Source organism: Pinus tabuliformis, chromosome X (genome assembly GCF_031772625.1).
Source record: "Pinus tabuliformis cultivar Carrire ecotype Pingquan chromosome X, CPIR1, whole genome shotgun sequence".
Classification (NCBI taxonomy): domain Eukaryota; kingdom Viridiplantae; phylum Streptophyta; class Pinopsida; order Pinales; family Pinaceae; genus Pinus; species Pinus tabuliformis.
Window position 1 is genome coordinate 91,559,639 of NC_142308.1, and position 15,231 is coordinate 91,574,869.

Here is a 15,231-nt window from a genome sequence, read left to right on the forward strand (position 1 = left end):
AGTAGAAGCAAGATGCAGATGGAGCGGCAGAACAGTGCTAGAGTGTAGGGATCTGTAGTAGTGCATAGGAGGTTGCAGCAGTGCAAGAAGGCACAAATGTGTTTGCAGCGGTGCGAGAGGTAGATTTGTTGCAGCAGCGCAGAGGCAGCAGAGGGAGCACAAGATAACAACAGAGAGAGATTCAGCATCAGGAGGGCTTCTAGCCTTACAAGGATGTCAGTAGTTGGGTAGATCAGTCACCATCGTTTCAGTCAGTGTTGATAATATCGGTATCGGGAAAATATCGGCGAGGGTCCGGAAAATATCTTATCGGCAAAAATATCGGCAAATATCGGCAAGCATAAAAAATGCATAATATATTCATTTTTTTCAAATTTCTAAACATATAAAGCAATAACAACATGAACTAAACACATTGGCACATAAATATGAAGAAGGCATTGATATATATGATGTCAAATAGAAATGATACATCAAACTTCAAAGGCGATACCAAATCCTGCTGATCCCTGATAATTGTCCAATCAAGGACTCAAACAAAATAACATCACATATCCTGCTGATCCCTGATAGTGATAATTGTCCAATCAAGGACTCAAACAAAACAACATCACATATATAAAACGACAACACCCCTCAGTGAGGAGTCCTCAGTGAACTAAACCTTACAAACTCAAATATATGTATTATGGACTGATATTTAACGTAGCATGTAATCATCAGAATAGGCAATTACTTCAATTACCTCTACAGGTAAAAAACATCAAATTAATAAACAGTTGTAGAGGCTTTATTAATTGATATGCCTACAACTGAAGGTGTGCATTTTTCCATCCAACCATAGGTTCATCTGTGCCTATCTCTATCCACAGTTGGTCAGTTCCTAGCCAAGCAATGAAAGGCCGAAAGGTTCCTCAGGTAGGCTGAATATTTCAGACAATTTAAGAACAATTTCTAAGAGATTGCATATGTGCATATAGTTACTCATAATGTGGAATAAAGTTAGTGCTACATGTCCCGAAGGCTTAGAGGGCTAGGTATAAGAGCTATTCATATTTCAAAGCTTCACCACCGATACTTAAGACTCTGTTATAACTTATGATATATTTTATATGCTCAGAATACAGTTACACCATGGTGGTTACATGCAGATATGCCAGTTACAGTCAACCAGGTCTCCAAGTTGCTGGACTTCACATGACTGAGCATCAGTCACCAAACTGATGATGCAATGGTTCTGTTCCTTAGCATCAACCGCAATCTCCTCAGGCCACAGTCAGTTAGTCACTATATCCCAGGCTGCTGAGTCTCAAGTCATCAAGTCTCAACTTATATGATTATGCTTTATTCTACGATATATTAGATATTATATTATTTTAGGAATAAAATGCAGCCTTCTTAGCAGCCTTACAAAAGCCAAAAACGAGCTCTTCAGTAAGATATCACACCCAGGTAGATAAGATAGGATAGGATAAATGTATTAATGCCAACAAACAGGTCAAAGGGACTGTCGTTTTCGTTGAAGAGAAGAAACATTAAAATATTAGTGATAAACAGATCACATAGCGTGCAGAGTTAAGAGTCCAGACGTAACGTATAATGTAAGGCATATATTGAAGGTATAAGAGCATATATTGAAGGCATATATTGTAAGGCATATGCCATATATTGAAGGTACCTGTATCAGCAGCAACCTTCCAGCGCCCCTCAAACGAAAACGACAGCACCCCTCAAACCCCAATGGAAAACGACAGCGCTCCTCAAACCCTCGGGCCTCCTTCGCAGCAACCTTCCAGCGCTCAGAAGATCATTAAAAACCAAAATGACTAAACAGAAAGCGCAAAAATTCATTTATACAGCCCGCGCGGAATTTTTTTAACCGCAGCCGCGATATTTACCATCGTCGCGCGATTTTTTGGAAAATATCGCCGAAAAATCGGATTTCTCGCGCGATTTTCAAAATGGGAAAATAGCGCGATATTTTCCTGCCGATATCTCGTTTCGCAGAAAATCGCGCGATATTTACGAATATCGCCGAGATATCGGCGATATTATCAACACTGGTTTCAGTAACTAAGTTGCATTGCAGCAGTAGCAGTGGTAGTGCTATGGGCAGCGCGATGCATCATGATGAGAGAGGGTTGCAGTGCAGATGCAGTGTTGGGAGAAAGGACCAGCAACAACATAGATGCAGAGCAGCAATACAAATGTAGCAGTGGTAATGGTAGAGTCATGGGCAGCGGTACAAGAGGCAACAATGAAGAGGATGTTGGGCAACAAGGCCAAACATCAGCACAGATACCGGTGCCGAATGATCAGGGTAATGTTTAGTGTTGGAGCATTACTAGAGCACATTCCTCGCTAAGAGGGAGTGTTGATTTAAGGTAGCGTCGGATGTGCTCTAGACATGAAAATTGGTGGAGAGGCTAAAGCGCATGAGATCTCCAAGACCCGGAAATGGTTTGGGGAAATTCCACCCGGTTAGAGAGATATTAAAATAATTAATATTTTTAATGGGTTCTTAAGTCTAAACTTACGAAAATAAAAATATTAATGGGTATTAATATAAAACTAGGTGAGAAGGTTCTAAATGACATGGATCAAGCCAAATCTAATCTTAGTCGTTGATTAGAGATTTAATCTTGATCGTTGAAGACTCAACAGAAAAAGTATAAGAGGAGGCTTGAGGGTCAGTTGGAGATACACCAAGTTGATCAGTCAGTTCGATTTTCTGGAGCAGGGTTTGCTGAGAGAAATCGAACCAGTGATCAGAGTTGCAACGAGGGGCAGTGAGTGCATCGCAGAGGCGCAAAGATAGTGCCAAAGGACCAACGCAGAGGCAGAGAAGGCTATGCAGAGCCAGCCAGAGCCACATAGAGGGCCAGAGTGACTGCGCAAATACACTGTGTGAGTGACGCCGAGGGCCAGAGAGCCAACGAAGAGCATCTGTAGGCTAACGCAGAGGGTTCTAGGCTGACACAGAGGCCAGGAGGGCTGACGCGAAGCCTTAGAGAGGCGTTGGAGAGATTTTCGTGGAGCAGACTTGCTGAATATCTGCTTTCGAAGAGAGGTATTACTGCCAGATTGGTTTCTCTATCGGGTGAGCCAGTTTGGCACCCAGTTGTACTTAAGAAAAGTTGCGTAATAATAAAACCCTCAAAACTGCTGCACCAATTTTCCCAAGTTGGGTTTTTCTGATGACAATTGTCCAAAAATAACAGTGTCCTTTGTGTATTTGTCTATTTCTTTCAATTGATGATCTGTAGATGGTTGAGAGTGCATTTGTGTTTATTTTCAGTATTTATATGGTTAAATAACTTGTTAAAGAATAAAACAAGTAGGTGAAATAAAACAAATAGTGCCGAAAAATTTCTAACGGGTTAGACTTAGAAATTTCAACAATATGACTCTAGGATAAAGCCCCAAGAAACTATAAACAAGAGATTATCCATGTAGTAGCTAATTCAAAAGTTTGTTTAGATCATTTCTTTTAAGGTTCACATAAACATTTGGTTAGATTTTTTATAATCATCACTCACAAGGTTGTAGGTCTGGATCTCATTTCTTTTATGTTTTATTCATATAAAAGGGTTGCACTTCTTTTCTATAGTTCTTTGGGCATATCTAAATATTGCTATTCTACAAAATCAATAATATCTTCCATGGGGTTTTTGCTTCTCAAAATCCATTATTATCTTGTTCATTCTTAGTAGTGATATTTTGTAGGGTCATGTATATTGCTAAGGTTTATGCTACTTTAAATATAGAAACAATGCACTCAAGATTTCTTTTAAGTGTTTGTATTATTTCCTTTTTGGATCTATATAAGATATTATTTGACGACTTACAAAGTTTTCTTCTCTGTTGAACCTCTTGATTGAAGAGTTACTCTTTGCCCTATTCAACAATGCTAGTATTATTTGGGCATATTTGATGTAGAACTATATATGCAATAGCTTGTTATTTAGATAGTTGTGCCATCAAGTCTTGCTTGACTTTTTGTCAAGAGATTGAATCTTATGGGATTAACACTTTGCGATAGGGATTTTTTGAATAATAATGTTAACAACTTATAGTACACGTCTAATTTTAATGAAGTTGATGTTTTCATTAACATCGTATCCTAACAATTGCTATGATATTTTCTAAATTATCTCGGAGATAATCCTCATCAATTAGGCATTCTTTGTCTTTTTGAGAACTAGTTTTAAAGAGTTAATAGTTACTTAATTTGATCCATTTTTTCTAGTTAATTTGCATGTTAATTCTTACATTAAAACCTTGTCAAGGGAATAACTTTCCCATGTGTTCTATTTAGTGAAAATGAACCATTGTTGGAAATATATTGACCTATAGAATGTAGTGAGGACATCTACGAAACATGTACTCAAGGTCAAAGGCCTAAAAATACCTTTTTTAACATTAAACAGAAGTATTTTTTATTTTTGTTTGTTAGTGTGGTTTCTAGGATTTGACACAATCCATCCCTTTTAGGTTCCAAATTCTTTCTGCCCTATCTAGAGCAACAATTTAGTAATATGGTAACTATAACATAACTAGCCCGTTAAGCCCTGATTAAGGATGTAAGGTATCCAAACTCAACCTTTAAGGTTTATTAATGAATATGAGTTTATCAAATTTCCTCTTTCCTCTGTCACCTCAAATCATATTTTTGATATCACTATCATCTTTTGCTCATCGAAAGCTTTCTAATGATACAAATTTCATTTCAATTTGAGCTCCGAGGACAAAGTTATGGTCATTTGAAGACCTACCTCTTAGGGCCACATCAACATTTGTACAAGCCATGTGGTCGATAGGTGATAAGCCTTGGCCACGTGTCGCTTCCACACTATTCCACGTTTGTTGATAGTCTATCATACTAAAGCCTTACCATACCATTTTTTTATTATAAAAAGTGCATTTCTGACTCTTAGGTATCTTGATATATTGATATACCTCAAAAGGAAGCTATGTCGATATTCTAATTTGTCAGCATGCTAGTTCAACATGTCACCCCATTCTTTGACACCTAATCATTATTTGAAATTTGGCAGATGTTGACATGTCTTTTGACACATGGCAATTACTAACATGTTCGTTGCTACGTATCACTCGTATTTACATAACTAACATGCCAAGAATGTTGAATCTAAGTGACATGTGTCTTACATGTGGATTTTCCATGTCATCCTCTGTGAAATCATCATGACATCATTCTTTCGATGTCCAATCTTGTTGGTTAACATGCTCGGTAAACTTGAATTTTGTCATTAAGTGACAGTTTGTCATATTGGAGTTTTTCCAAGGTGTTTCTTTCATTCTTTCAGCGTTTTGGTATCCGGCAAGCCCCTTTGACTGTTTCTTAGTCATTGCTCCATCAAGCCCTACAACAAGGGGCTAAAGTTGAGGCCTTCCATCGCCTAAATTCTCCAACTTGCATTAGGTTTCCGCTTCTCGCCAACCCCACTTTCAATCACTTGACATGTATTCATCCTTTAATGGTTTCAAACTTCTAATAGCGAATGGATTTGTTGACTTTTTCTTGTATCAGGGGAACAACTTGATAAACTCCATTGTATTATCCAGTCCCTGAAGGCCAAAAAGTGTTGAGAAATCAAGTGTAGTAAATATTAAGCTTGATTTCTCTTTCTTGATAATTACTTGTGTATGTTAAAAATCTTCTTATTATTTCTTATGCGTTCTTCATCAAGAGACTATACAAATGTTTAGTCTTTCAAGAAAAACAAATGGAGAAGAGAAATCAAAATTAGGCTCTAAGCCAAGGCAAAACCCCACAAGGGGATAAACCTAACAATCCATCTCTTATAGAATCAGGTCAAAATGAAATATGAAATGAAAGACCAAGACCAAGACCACAGAGATTCCAAGTCAAACATTCCTCCAAGTCTTCTCCATTAATGAGAGTCAATGTTGGTCAAATTGTTTCAATTCTAGTCGACAATCTGTAATTCATACCTGCAACATAGAGGGCCAAAATTCGGCCTGTAGTGCCTCTAAACGTTTGGCCTCTCCACAAAAAAATAGACCTCACATGTGTGGGCTTCCATAGCCAAAGATTGCTCCTTATTCTCCTTTTATTAAGCTTCTTTTATCCTTCCTTGGTTCAGAAAAATACTTCTTGTTGTGTGCTTGAATGATCTCCCAAGTGGTTCGAACTTCCCTCTTATATATAGTTGTTAAGGAGGTCGAATAGGTGTCTCTTGGAGGACAGAGTCGACTTGTTCCAAGGAAGGCTGACTTGAAGATCTTGTGGGCTTACAACACAACATAAAATTCAAATTTCATTTCCTTAGAAATGCCCAAATGGGACATGACTCAAATACATTTTCTTTGACTCATAATAAATTCTTCTTTTACTTTTTTTTTGACTCACTAAGCATGAAGAACATGCTTTGACCAAAAATAATAATAACGAATATAATAAATACATCAATGATAAATTTATATTACATTATGAACTTCAACAAAAGGTTGATCTCCAATCTCCTGATAAATCAATAAGCCCCTTATCTACTAACTCTAAGTCATAAGTACCTTGTTGGCCATATGACTAGGGGATGAGGTTTGGGTCTCAAAACCCCAAATTTCTTTTCGACCCAAAACAAAGAGACAATTCGCGAATTTCCTTGGGAAGGGCATATCTGTAGAGGGATCTTCTTAGCCTATTAACCAATCAACTTCTCACATGAGGCCAAATATACTATTGCACACAATCGTCTTCTTTTGAGGCTCTTGGACCTCTTATCCCAAGCCTATATAACCTTACATCTGCTCAACAATCCAAGTAATGTATGTCATCACTATCTTAAACATTACACTGGCCTCCAACATCTCCAAAGTTTTTTAGTGAAGTCTTTTATGTTTTCTATTAGATGTTCTGAGAAGACACTTTTCCTTAAGTCTTCCCTTTTGAAATCAAGGCTTATGTTCATGCCTCTGACATCCACATAATTCACATGACCCTTTGATTACTTCAATTGGCCTAGAGCTTCTTTAATATGTCTAATAACATACCATGGACAATAGCCATGACTAGGACTAGAAGTCCTTTAGTCCCACTTCTTATCCATAACATGAAAGGCATAACACAGAAGTACATTAACGATTGATTATGGAGCATTTTAGCATTATACAACCACTTCAATGAAATCTACTATTTAAATCAAAAATAGACATCATATAGACCATACTTCCTATTGAGCAGAGAAACACATAAACACAATAAATTTCAACGATGATCGTATGTTTCTCATTAACATGGTTTACATTACAAGGATGGAGTCCATGAGGGTACTTATTTGATCAAGATCATACATTTCTTGTAACTGATGAAGGGTGAGCCACATTCCACCCCACCACAGGTTCAACTGCACTGCAATATTTCTTGCAGTTGTCCACCCCCCTGAGCCAAATGAAGAAGCCATGAGGGATGTTCTACTCAACATCGTAGGGTTGCATCGTGAAGGCCATTCGCCTTCATCAAATTAATTAATTAGTTCCCTTTGGATCACACAAAGTCCAGAGTTTTGCCTAGCTGCTATGGTTGGTTCCTTATCTGTGCTACATATTAAACACCCAACTAGCAACATTTCCCAAGCTACTAGTGGTATTAGAATGAAAGCCACTCTCCTTCATCCACTTAGAGGTTAATATGGAGTCTTTCTACATGTAAATCCAATGCCCGATTTCATTCTCAATGTGGTCACTATGGAGCTTGCACAACATGAGAGCCCTTCAGTTAGCCAAGATTTCTTCAGTGCCTCTCTCAAGTGGTCAGGTGCTTGGATTTCAACAATTTTTTCAATAGATGGCCATTCTAGGCCCATGCAACCCAAAAGGAGCCCTTCGCTAATTCGAGAGTCCCTCAACACTTTCTTTTGGCATCTTAGTGCATAACACATACAATTCTCAACAATCCATTTGGTCCTCCGGCTCAGGCTAAGACTCACCCCCTAACCTCGCTCACAAAAATTAGGTGAACAAAAATCATGCGCAAGGTTTCCTTTTGGTTTGCATGAGAACTTATTCTTGTCTCCCTTATTTTCTATTTTTTATCTCCTGGCTGATGCTTCTTCTCTGTCTTTTCTGGGTCAACTTCATTGGGTTTCTTCTCTTGATGGGATTATATGTAAAGTTTTCCCATACTAGTTAGATCAAGAGCTTCTTGTTAGACTCCAAAAGTATTCCCATGGTACATTGCCTATACATTGAGTAATTATGCAACCATTGTGCCACTCTTCTCATAATTGTTGGTAGTTATTGTTGCATCATCCCATTAGACATTTTCTTGGGGAGAGGTTGGAAATCCTTATTCTTATGAACAATTGGCTTAGCCAATAATCCATTGGCAATTATTAGTTCACCAAATCCCCATTTACCGGCTCCCCTCCTCATGGCTTCTCATGGTTTGTATTGTATTAAGGCTTCACCTCTTCAACTACGATTAGATTATAGTTACAAATATTCCAAGTCATTTCCCATTTACATTTACATGCCCATACAGAGATCAATAACATAATTAATTACAATTACGATATTAGTGGGGTTAAGTGATGGGGATGCTACAATCACATCCCCTTAAAGGAATATTTTCCTCGTTGTTCACACACTTTTCAGGTGTCACCTTTGGCAACATTACACTATTTTAGGTGCTCTTTGTTCATTGCAACAATCAATGGATTGTTTCCTTTTGGTTCCACCAACATCCTTGTTGCTTATCAACATCATTATTCATGTTCTTTATTCTTTCTACTGCTTTAACAATGGCATTCTTCTTCACAGTTTGGTCACTTTTAGACCTTTGGAATTTCTACAACACTTATTAACAAATTGGTGTATTAAAACATTTTTTAAAGCATAAGCATTTGCCTGAATTTTCACAAAACTAGATATAATATTTATTTAACCATAATATTAATCTATATGGTTATTCTTTGCTTCATCATGCTTCCATAGGTAACAAGCTTAGCTCACTACTTTCTCAAACACACCCAAATGCATTCATGATCCCAATGAGGATGTGGCATATTATTATTATTATTGTCACAATCCATTCAATTCTCCTCTTCTTTGCAGTCACTCATCCTTCTAGGCTCAAGTAAATCCCCTTTGCTACTATAACATCCCTTCGACAATCTACTTTGCCAAGGTTTTCTTGCACAAGAAGGCCAAAGAAACTCATAGAGCCTTATAGCTAATGAATCCCTCTACCTTGTTGTTAACATATCACAACTCATCTAACATGACATGGCTCATGGTGACCAAAGCATATCACACAGTTCGGTGTCACCAAAGTGACCTTGGTACTAGGCTTCCAACTTTACATCCATTAATGGTTCCAACTAGGGAATTCACCATATCCCTCTAAGGAGGCGTTATAAGTAATACTTTCAAGCATTTTGTTGCGCCGCTCTAATTTACAATCACCGTCTATCCTCCTTGGATAGACAGATAATCTCACATGTGTCGCACACATACAATTCCCGTGAGACTTATCATGAAAATTTCAATTAGAAATTTCATTTTTAAAACTTTCTTCATATAGAAGTGAAGTCTCACAACTAGGAAATTCTTTTAATAATGTTTGGCTCTTTGCAAGTGATAAAATTTTCATCTTGCATCATGGGCATACCCCTAATGCCATGCTTGAGGCACTTTACCTGAAACTTGCATTCACAATTAGCCAAATAATGTTAGTTTCTTTGGCATAACATCCTTTTAGTATATCATTTACAATAGTTACTAAATTGGTTTCAACACCATCATAGTCAGTTATTAATACATGTTCAATGGTATGCTATGCAGATTGAAAGAAACATCAATGCACCACAAAATTCATTTCATATATGCATACTCATTTCAAGAAGATAGACAACTTTTCCTACCAATAATTTGGATTAGATTAAGACCGATAGTTTCATTATCACTTTCTCCTTCACATATAGGATTTAGGAGTCCACTCTTCAAGTGTTAAGTCGTGGCCTATTAACACATCAAAAACATGGCCACTCAAGGCTAACACAACACAAAGGAAATCCCTTCACTGCTTCCTACAGTCCCTCAGTGATTCTCCTTCTCTTCAGTGCTTCTCATGCATTAATTAAGCCTAAATTTTAGAACTTCCTTCAAGCTCTTGACCAAGTTGAAGGCTTCTTCACTGATCTTCTTAATCAACAAGGTTAAAGTCATAATTCCACTCGAGTTGTTGTGATTCAACGAGTTCTCAAACATCCCATTTTCAAATTCACACTCATAGCCTCACGGGTGGATTAGATTCCATTCTCATGAGCTTCACAGTTTAACAAGGCCACATTTTCCTTACCTAATCCATTTCATGTGATTATTTATAAACATGATTAACATTATCCATTCAAACAAGCATTCAAACAATACCTCAATCATGCATATCAACATGCTTGTGCACTACCTACACCTTTCTCATTATTCTTATACATTCATGAAATGTGAAAACAACCCACCTTATGAGAACTTACAACCATTTAATTGTTGAAATTTGATACCGGAGGACAGGTGGTTCCCTTAGGCTTTGATCTTTGGCCTAGGGAAAAGTGTCCAAAAGAATTTAATTTTTCTCCTAAAGTGACTTTATAATTTTATAAAGTTAAATCTAATTTAAAAGTGACTTTAAGTGATAAAGTTACTAAGTCTAATTTTAAAGTAATTTTTATAAAGTTAATGAAAAATTAGAAAGGAAAAGTGACTTTGGAAATAAATGACTAAGTGGGTCTTTATTAAAGTGAGGTGAATTAAAAAATAGAAAGTGAGATTTAAATGAGCATTTAATCTCAGCCATTGATCTAAATCTATTTCAGCCATTGGATTTAGAGATCACCCAAAAGTCACTTGGATCACCCAAAAGTCACTTGGAGTTATATTAAAGGAGGAAAAGGAGGAAAAGGTCATTCATTCTTTCATGAGCAGATTGGGAGAAGGAGAGCAAGAGAGCAAGAGAGATTTCTGAGCAGGGAGGAGAAGGAGACAGCAGCTTGGCATACATTCCAAGGCAGCAGTTGAGCAGATTTGTACAGCTGATTCAGCACATAGTGAAAGGCAGATTTTTGCACAAAAATCGAGGAGCAGTTTGCTGATTTTTCTGCACACAAAACGGAGGCCGTACAGCATTTATTGCTGTCCTGTTTGCTGTAATTTCCAGATTGCTGTGAGGCACGGGAAAGGAGATAAGTTGTAAATTTGCTTGCTGATTTTTTGCTGAATAATTCTCACTGTAAAAAGACAATTTTCAGAAATAAAGAAGAGCTCTCAAACTGGTTTTCCCCAAGAGTTGTAGGGGGTTTTTCCAGGGTCAAGTTGACCAAAAATATCAGTGTTTTAATGTGTTTTAATGGCTATTTTTGATTGCTGATTTTTAATTCTGCAATTTCCAGCATTCTGAAAATTTTCCAGAAGTTGTGTTTTCAGCAATATTTATTTTTTTCAGTCTGTTAAATGTATGGTTATGGGAATGGGCATTTAACTACATGGGAGAAATAAGGAGAAACTGAAAACCGGGGTGGGAAAACAGAAATTTCTACATTAATGACATGTTTCATAGGTAAAACATGTTGTCCCCTTTCATATGACAACAACTATGAAGGAATCATTTAATCCAAGCGGCATGAATTCATTAGGTGACCCTCAACATTGCTCAGAGCATTGCTAATGCTAGCTCTTGATTTACTTGCCATGCATGCATTGATGTCATTGTTGTTATTAAAATTTTACTAAGGAAATTCTTACCTGATTCCCTCTCAATATTTTGGGCATACCAAAACCATACATGCATGGTTGTTAGAAATTATTGGTTGCTACCTAATCAGTTTGTTGTTTCATGGATGGTTTTTACACTCCTCTTCACCAACCTTTTGATCATTACTTTATTATTCCTAGCCTTGTCCCCACACGACTCTATACAACATCCTCATCAACTTCTCTAGCCATGTAATCAACCTCCTCTTAGTTACATGTTTATCAATCCAAGGTTAGTCATTATACTCATATTATGACAACAAACTACTCTGAGTCCACAAGCATATCACATGTATGTTCAATCATTATTTACATGCACTATGGCATATTTTTCGACATTTAACAACTCATTATCCTCATGTCTATCATAGCCTATGGAATCTAGCTATTAAATCCATTGTCATCTCATCATGTTTATGCATTTATTTGTCAACCTATTACAACCCTTTCAGAATTTAAGAAAGCATCAAAATAGCAAGAAATAAGTTGAGATGTTCCCCCTCATAGTCATATCACTTGGACATGTGCTTCTGTATTTATCATTTATTGAGCTTTTCAAAGGATGTCTAGTCATCATCCTGGATGTGGTCTTTGTAACTTTGAAAACCAACATTTCCTTATGAATCTCTTTATTTTTGCATCTTCAATAACCTTGCCTCAATCTCTTAACACATATTTTCTACACATGTCAGAAAGTCATATTGTACATGTCGCGGCCTTGGGTACATACAACTATTTTGATTTATCCAATGATGTTGGCTCCATGTTGTACATACTTATTGTCATATTATTTTCTATCAAACTTTTTCTTTATTACTCTAGCAACTTTGCTTTTGTAGTTCGTCTTCTTAGCCCATCCAAATCTAATGTTGAATCTTTGCTTCGACCATTCTATACTAGATTGGCACCTTTGTAAGCCACTCTAAGACTACTTTGTAGTAGATACCATACTGTAGTAGAGTACCACTTTCATCCTTGTGGTGTATTTGTGGCCTTTGAACCACAAATTCTGATGATTTTACTTTTCTTGAATGCACTTAGCTCTAGTATTGAACCTTAGCTCTTATATCACTTTGTAGCAAAGCTTTAACTTCATCTCGTATAATTTTATATCTTGAGGGCCCGTCTAACCCAAATGTTGAACCTAAGTTTTGATACCACCTCTATCAGAGCTCCAACTTTATCCTTTTGGTGTATATTTGGCCATCCAGGCCCAAGGTTTGAACCAAAACTCTGATACCACTTGTAACATACCCAATGCCTCAAGCCTTGATGAAGGATGTGAGCCATCCAAACCTGACCTTCAAGGTTTATTATGAAGATTGGTTATCAAATTCCCTCTTTATTCTATCACTTCAAATCACCTTTTTTATACTACCACCGTCTTTTGCTCGTCAAGAGCTTTCCAACGATATAAATTTCATCCCACTATGAGTTTCTGTCACAAAGTTATGACCATTTGAAGATCTACCCCTTAAGGGCCACATCAACATCCATATAGGCCACATGGTTGACACATGGTAGCCCTTGGCCATGTGTCACTCTTGAATTGGTCCACATTTGTTGACATTCCATCACACTGGAGCCTTGCCATACATTTTTTTTTTATAAAAAGTGGATTTCCGACTATCTGGTGTTCTGGTATCTTGATATACCTCGAAGGGAAACTATGTTGGTATCTCGATATGTTGGAATGGCGACTCAACATGTTGCCTGCTTCTTCGATTCCCAATCATTATCTAATACTTGGCATAAGGTGATGTGTCTTTTGACACGTGGCATGTTTGTTGTTACATGTCACTCATATTTATAAAGCCGACATGCCACAAATGTTGAATTTGAGTGACATGTGTCTTAGACGTAGCATTTCCACATCATTCTTATGGTGTCTAATATTGTTAGTTAATGTGCCTAGTAAACAGGTATTTTGTTGTCAAGTGATAGTTCGCTATATTGAAGTGTTCCATAATGGAGTTTCTCCAAGGTGTGTTTCTTTCGTTCTTCTAGTGTTCCAGTGTATAATAAGCCCCCTTCCGACTGTCTCTTGGTCATGGATCCCATCGGGCTATGTGGCCAGGGCCTAAGGCTGAGGCCTTTCATTCCCCAAATGCTCCAGTTTGCTTTAGCTTTTTTCTTCTTGCCAACTCAACATTCCATCACTTGATATGCAATTATCTTTTGATGGTTCTGAACTTTTGTTACCCGATGGTTTTGTCGGGTTTTGTTTGTATCGAGGAACAACTTGATAGACTCCAATGTATTCCTTGGTCGTCGAAGGGAAAAAGGTTGACCTCCAATCTCTCGATAACCTGATAATTCCATTATTTTCTAACTCTAGGTCACAACCCCCTTATTGCCCATATAACTAGGGGTTGATGCTTAGGTCTCCAAACCACAAAATTCTTTCCAGGTCGAAACAAACACTCGATCCCCGAATTTCCCTTGGAAGGCATATCTGTAGGACTTTCTTATCTTGTTAACCAATCAACTTCTCACATGAGACCATAGAGAATTGCACAAAATGTGCCTCTTCTGAGGCCCTTAGAGCTCTTCTCCCAAACTAGGATAACCTTACATTTTCTCAACAATCTAAGTAATGTAAATCATGGTTGTTTTAAACCTTCAACCAACCTCTAACAACTCTAGAGTTATTTAGTGAAGTCTTTCATGGTTTCCATTAGACGTTGGGAGAAGAATTTTTCCCTTAAGTCTCACCTTTTGAAATCAAGGCTTTTGTTCATGCCTTTGACATCATTCATAAGAACCTTTTATTACTTCAATTGGTCTAGAGCTTCTCCATTCTATTTAATAACAAACCATTGACACTAGCCATTATGTAGACTCAAATTCCTTCAATCACATGCTTGATGTGCCATTTACTTTTTGTCCATAACATGAAAGACATAACATAGAAGCACATTAAAGATTTATTATGGGGAATATTGTTGATTTGGGGTAGCATTGGATGTGCTCTATGCCTCAAATATTGCAGGGAGGCTTGGGCACATGCATTCCAAAGAAACCATAAATCGTTTTGCGAAATTCCACCCAGAGACGATTATATTAAAATAATTAATATTTTTAATAGGGTTCCTGAGCCTAAACTTGGGAAACTTAAAAATATTAATGGGTATTAATCTAATTGTGGGTGAAACTTCTAGAAAAAGACGAAGATCAAGTCAAAACGATCTGAGCCTTTGATTAGGAGTTAATCTAGGTCATTGGTTATCCGATGGGGAGATATAAGGGGCTTGAGGGTCATTTTGGAAACATACCAAGAGAGATCAATAAATCGATTTTCTAGAGTGAGAAGTTCTTAGGAGGAAAATTCGGTTGAGGAGATTTCTTGCAGCAGAGGGGCAGGGATAGCTTCCGCAGAGAGAGTGATTTTTTAGTCAGTGAATCATCAGTAGAGAAAGGCAAAGGGTAATCCAAAAGTGG